Below are 6000 nucleotides of genomic sequence, written 5' to 3' on the forward strand. Positions count from 1 at the left end.
TTTCCTCGCACAATTTGGATCGATACGGATTAATTACCAGGCAGAGAAACCTCTTCTCACCATGGGTGATTTTCCGCTTGCGGCTATCTCTCTTCCAGCCGAGGAAGAATCAGAAGCCACCGTGTTAGTGTCTAATGAACGTCAGGAAATTCCTGCGTATTCAATTAAACCAGTTCCAGCAAAAGTGTCGAGCAAAATGGAAGGTGCTTGTGTCTTGAAACCTTCGAATTCGCTTATGGCCACAACAAGTCTGTCTACGGGACACGCCATCGTGCAGAACGACCTGGAAAATATTCCCGTAGCAAACCTGTCCCCCCAATCAGTATGGCTGGAAAAAGGTGTAACTCTGGGTACATTAGAAGAATTCCAAGAGGGGGAAAACGCCGAAGAATCTAATGAAGCTTTAGGAGAAGTGAGTCAAAAAGAAGAAAAATTATTGGATAATTTGAAAAGCAAAATCGGAAAAAACCTGGATAAAAATCAGAAAAGTGAGGTGTTGAAAATCCTTAGAAATTCCATGAGTTGTTTTGCCTTTGATGAAGATGATTTGGGACACTGTACGTTGGTGGAGCATGACATTAACACTGGAGTTAACCCTCCAATTCACCAGCTCCCTTATAAGAGTGCCTGGAAAGAACGAGCAGTGATCCAAACACAGGTGGAGGGAATGCTACGTCAGGGAATAATTGAACACTCGGACAGCCCTTGGTCTTCGCCTGTAGTCCTAGTAAAGAAGAAAGATGGAACTTGGCGTTTTTGTGTGGATTACCGCAAACTAAATGCGGTTACCGTAAAAGATTCCTATCCACTGCCTCGGATAGCTGATACATTGAGCCGCCTGGAGGGCGCTACAATTTTCTCCAGCATGGATCTTCAAGCCGGATATCATCAGGTTCCGGTTACCAGCAGGGATAGACCGAAGACAGCGTTCATAACGGCGGATGGATTGTATCAGTTCCGCGCTCTTCCATTTGGATTGACCAATGCCCCGGGCACCTTTCAGCGGGCAATGGATATTATTTTGGCTGGACTTCGATGGACGACGTGTTTGGTGTACCTAGATGACGTCATCGTCTACTCAGCAACGTTTGAACAACATTTGGAACGACTTCAATCAGTGATGGATTGCCTTGCGAAAGCCAATCTGAAACTGAAATGGTCAAAATGTTCATTTGCCGAGAATAACCTAAAAGTATTAGGACACGTCGTTACCCAGGAAGGTGTTGGCCCGGACCCTGAAAAATTAAAGGCAGTGGAAAAGTTCCCATGCTCGGCAGACGGTCACTCGATAGCAAACAAAATCAAACGAGTGCAAAGTTTTCTAGGATTGTGCTCCTATTATCGACGTCACATCCAAAATTTTGCAGCCATTGCACGCCCGCTCACCTCGCTAACAAAGAAAGACATTCCATTCATTTGGGGAGTAGATCAAGTTAAAAGTTTCAACGCTCTAAAAATTGCACTTACATCGGCTCCAGTGCTCGCTCATCCAAATTACGATTTGCCAATGGAAATTCTACCAGATGCCTGTGGTTTTGGAATAGGAGGTGTGTTAGCCCAACACATCGATGGAGTCGAAAGACCAGTGGCATACGCAAGCCGATTGCTATCTAAATCAGAAACGAATTATTCAATCACGGAAAAAGAGTGTCTTGCATTAGTGTGGTGTCTTACCAAGTTCAGATGTTTTGTGTGAGGCTGCCAAGTGAAAGTGATCACTGATCATCAAGCATTGTGTTGGCTAATGAGCAAACGGGACCTCGCTGGACGTCTAGCACGTTGGAGTCTTTCACTGCAGGAGTACGATATAACTATCGTATATCGTAGTGGAAAGGTTCACGACAACGCCGACTGCCTATCAAGAAACCCACTTCAGCAGGTGGAAGAAATGGAAGATGACCGTTGCTTTATCGTTGCAGCTGTCGGATCAGAGGCATCGGACATCCTTTCTCTCGAAGACAATGATTCAGTCGTCAGCAAACAGAGAGTTCATCGTGAGTGGAACGAAAAAATCTTGAATCTCCAGGAAGGCAAGAAAAGAGTGAAAAACTTTGTGCTGTGCAACAGAAAACTTTACAAAGAAACGTTTAAGGGTGGAAAAAATTACAGAAGATTATGTGTACCCGCGGATTTTCGCGAAAAAATTTTGCAAGCTTTTCACGATGACATTGTTTCCGGCCATTTAGGCATCAAACGAACTCTCCAGAAAATTGGGAATAGATTCTTTTGGCCCAAAATGAATCTTGACATAACCCGCTACGTTCAGAGTTGCGTGAGCTGTCAAGGAAGAAAAGGAGTTCCAGACCGACCTCCAGGATTCCTGCAATGCATAAAAGTAGAAAGACCTTTTGAGAAATTGGGTATGGATCTGCTAGGTCCATTCCCTTTGTCTCATAAGGGTAACAAAATGATAATTGTTGCAGTGGATTACCTTACTAAGTGGGTCGAATTAAAGGCTATGCCAACCGGCAAAGCAGATGACGTCGCTGAATTCTTCGTTAACCAAATTTTCCTACGCCATGGAGCTCCAGAACAAATCATCACCGACCGAGGAAAATGCTTCGTGGCTGAATTAACCCAAGCGGTGGTCAAGAAGTTACACACCAACCACAAGACGACATCCAGTTATCATCCTCAAGCGAATGGGGCTGTGGAAAGAATGAATCATACGTTAGCAGCGATGATTTCTATGTATGTTAGTACAGACCAGCGTGATTGGGACGAGACCCTGCAGTACGTGTGCTTCGCGTACAACACAGCTAGGCAGGAATCCACCGGATACTCCCCATTCTTTCTCCTATAAGGACGCGAGCCGAAATTGCCAATCGACTTGGAGCTGGGTGCTGATGCAAATCCATTACTGACCGAAGATGACGCCACTTTAGACTACGCTGATCGCCTATTGGTTGAATTATCAACAGCAAGAGAAATAGTGAAAATTAGAATGGAAGAAGAAAAAATAAACAGAAAGAAAGGTATGACTCACTTCACCGGGAGTTATCCTTCCGAGCAGGAGATTTAGTGCTAGTCTACAAGCCATTCAGAAAAGTGGGAAAATCCGAAAAACTTCTCCATCGATGGTTAGGACCTTTTAAAGTGTTAAGGAAAACCACACCGGTGAATTATGAAGTAATATCAGCAACGGGACGAGGAAAAACGGATATTGTGCACGTCATCCGTATGAAGCCATTTTTCGAAATTCCCATAGAGTGGCAACGACCACAAGAGATGCCTCCCAGCAATTCAGAGGAAAACGCTGGAAAAGAACAAAAAGATAAAGAAGCCGAATCACAAGATGTACCTGTTGTGGCCAATCCCCAAACAGTAGCAGACAACGAGGGAACACTCCCCGCACATGGAGAAGGAACTCCCCGCACAAGGAAGAACTTGACTTAGACCATTTTGAGTACTTCTTCCAGCTAGATGACACCTTTGAGGCAATGTACCAGATCCTACAATGGTTACACCAACTCGCTGACAGCCTCAATATTGGATTCAGCCTATTAGCAAATGGACATTTAGCACCACAAATCATCGCTCCAGCAAGATTCAATGCAGTTATAAAAAATGTTAACAGACAGTTACCTAGAGGATGGTCCATTTCCAGCGATGAGTTTTGGGTCGCTTATCGAGAAGCGACAGCCACAGCTGCCTCCGAAAACCCTTGCAGGCTGTAGGATCTCCGGAGAGTTTCCAAGCGGCCAGCTTGAGCGCACCTGATTGGAGCAATGGGTATGGTGTGTCGTGTACCGACGTTACGAGGCTCTTCGATGGTAACATTAGGCGAGTCGATGGAACATTACGAATATGCGCGTCCTCCACCTGAACCGTAAAAATTTTTGATGGGAATGAAAGATCGCAACTGTAAAGTAGGCATCCTGCAGGTCTACTTTGACCATCCAATCGCCTTCCCTGATTAAAAAACGGACCGAGTCGAGTTTCTCCATTTTAAAATGCTGATATTTAATGAAACGGTTGAGCGGTTTCAAATTAACAGTGTTTGGAACGTCATTGGTTGACGTAACGTCAAATTTCACGTTTGCCGTGACGATTGACGTGTGACAAATTTCTGAATGACGTTTGTCGGCGACGTTTGACGTTGTTAGTTGGCACTTGGCAACGTCGACCTAAAACAAGACGAATTTTCTGTTGCGTTATATTTTGTTATTATCATTGATAAAGAATGGCTAGTGTTCAACTAATTAAAACTCAGTGGTTTGAGACTGGGGTTTTTAATTTTTTAAGCTAACCTCTGAAGTCATAGAGAAATTTACAATTGATTCAAAGGCAAGTGAAATAGTTCGTAGAGATGAAAAACGTAAGCTAGGAGAAGAGTGGATGCATGGAACGTTCAAGTTCTGCAAATACAACTCAAAGGTCCAATACAAAAACACGTCCAACTGGGTCCGACATTTACTAGTAAGCTTTTGTCTTTCTACCATCCATAACAATTGACAACCTACCTATATGTTAATTCTTATAGCAACATCCAGTGGAGCATCAAAAATATAAAATTTTGATGAGTGAATCCAGTTCTAAGGAAAAAAAAAGGCCAAGATCCCCCGATTCCTCATTTCTTCCAGAATCTAGCACCCAGAATCAGAGTATAAGGTCCAAACAGGAAAGTATTGTCGTTGCCTTAAATCCCGACAACATTGCAAAAAAGAGAGATGTGTTGGAAGAAGGGAAAAAATTACCACAAGAAGTTCAAGATAAGATTAACATTCGGACATTTGAACTGATTGTTGCTGAAGTCTTGCCACTTTCTATCATTGAGAGCGTATATTTCCGTAATTATTCTAAGGAGATCGACTCACGGGTCAATGTGTTGTGTATGAAATCTTTAAAATTACTTATTGCAAAAGAATTCGTAAAGTTTAAGTCCCATATCAAAAACGAATTCCAAATGGCAATGCATGTCTGTTTGACAGCTGACGTTTGGGGTGCAAAGAGACACAGTTTTATGGGTGTTACAGCCCACTGGCTTAAGATGCTTCCTGATGGAACTATTATTCGGATGTCAGCTGCGATTTCTTGCCTTAGGTTCCCAGGTGATTACATATTTTTATGTGAAGAAAATAAGAAACTCATTTTTCTCATTTTATTCTACAGGGTCGCATACTCACGACAAAGTAGCAGAATATATTAAGCAAGTCATGGATGAATACGGTTTGCCGGCATACAAAGTGAGTCATGTTGTAACGGACAACGGATCGAATTTCGTTAAAACATTCAAACAGTTTTCCGTAAGTAAAGTTTTGTCTAAGTCCTTTTACCTGAAACATTTGTTTATTTCGAATATGAACTTTGTAGGCCGAAATGAAGAAATCTCTCGTCGAGTTTGCTGAAGCTAAGCTAGCCGAACATGTTGCCAACGAGGCTCAACAATTTGAATTTGAGGACGAAGTTGCTGCAACTTCTGGTTTGCTGGATGAGCTGGACTCTGAAGAGTTAGAAGACCCTTCAGTGATTGATGAAGCAGCATCTCTAGCGACCAGTGCTTACGATCTGTTACAGCAAAACTACGAGGACTCATTTGCAAGGATCTCTCTGCCAGGCCATATGAGGTTTTATTGATTTTAAAAATTGGCAAAATATTCTTTACATCTGTAAAAGCTATGTTTCATTAGGTGCGCATCCCATACTTTGGATTTAATAGCTAAAACTGACACCGATCTGTCTAAATTCGATGCAAAAGAATTTCCAAAGAAAAGGATATTGCGTCAAGCTTGGGGAAATTGGAGGTTTTCGGTATAAATTATGCACAAATCATAAAGAAAATAGTTCATTGAAATTTGAAATAATATTTCCTTTTTTAGGCGTTTCTCTTCCCACACCCTGTGCAACCCGATGGAATACGTACTACGACTGCATCGCAGCATTCCTGAAAAATCATAAGAGCATCAAAACAGTCAACGGACTTCTGCAATCCATCGGCCTTACATCAATGTTTTCTAAAGAAGACATTGATTATCTTCAGGAGTATGCTGTGCTAATGAA

The 6000-nt window shown here is 42.5% G+C and overlaps 1 pseudogene; it reads left to right on the forward strand.

Annotated features, from left to right (window-relative positions):
- Positions 1–4183: 4183 nt before the first annotated feature.
- Positions 4184–5577, forward strand: LOC123469468 (annotated as a pseudogene).
- Positions 5578–6000: the final 423 nt, after the last annotated feature.

This window comes from Daphnia magna, linkage group LG1 (genome assembly GCF_020631705.1).
Source record: "Daphnia magna isolate NIES linkage group LG1, ASM2063170v1.1, whole genome shotgun sequence".
Taxonomy (NCBI): domain Eukaryota; kingdom Metazoa; phylum Arthropoda; class Branchiopoda; order Diplostraca; family Daphniidae; genus Daphnia; species Daphnia magna.